The sequence below is a fragment of the Uloborus diversus genome, unplaced genomic scaffold, assembly GCF_026930045.1.
Source record: "Uloborus diversus isolate 005 unplaced genomic scaffold, Udiv.v.3.1 scaffold_58, whole genome shotgun sequence".
NCBI classification, from domain to species: domain Eukaryota; kingdom Metazoa; phylum Arthropoda; class Arachnida; order Araneae; family Uloboridae; genus Uloborus; species Uloborus diversus.
Genome location: NW_026558769.1, coordinates 313,972 through 314,968, shown reverse-complemented (window position 1 = coordinate 314,968; position 997 = coordinate 313,972).

The window sequence follows — 997 nt, the reverse complement described above, 5'->3', positions numbered from 1 at the left end:
GCGGTCTAGCCATTAGGCTATCGGAGTTCTGTCGAGCGGAGTCTTACTGCCTGACTGATACAGCCTGACTGACAGACTGACTCACTGACTGACTGATACTGACTGACTGACTCACTGACTGACCGAGACTGACTGACTAACTGCCTGACTGACTGAGACTGGACTGACTGACTGACTGACTAACTGACTGACTGAGACTGACTGACTGACTGCTTGACTCTCTGACTGGCTATTTCACTGACTGACTGAATGACTAAATGACTGACTGACACTGACTGACTGACTGCTTGACTACCTGACTGACTGCTTGACTGACTAACTGACTGGACAGGACTGACCGACTGACTGACTGACAGACTGACTGAATAAGGATGACTGACAGACTGACTGAATAAGGCTGACTGACTGACTGACTGACAGACTGACTGAATAAGGCTGACCGACTGACTGACTGCCTGACTGACTGACTGACTGACTGACTGACCGAGACTGACTGACTGACTGACTGAGACTGGACGGGACTGACTGACTGACTGACTGACTGAGACTGACTGACTGCTTTAGTGACTAACTGACTGCACAGGACTGACCGACTGACTGACTGACTGACTGCCTGACTGACTGACTGACTGAATGACTGACTGACTGAGACTAAATGACTGACTGCTTGACTGACTGGCTGAAGGACTAACTGACTGACTGAGTGACTGACTGACTGGACTGACTGACTGAGACTGAATGACTGAGTGCTTGACTGATTGACTGTCAGACTGACTGACTGACTTCGCAAAAGGGAAAAATAAAAAAAAAAAAGAATTATAAAATTAGAAAAAAATATTTGCATTTAAGATTTCCTTTCCGGTCGGGACTCGAACCCAGTACCACGCGCTAGGAACCCAACGGTCTAGCCATTAGTCTATGGGAGCTCTGTCGGTGGGAGTTTTAAATATAATAAAAACAAAAAATGCACCTTGGTAATTGTTTATTTAAACACTTC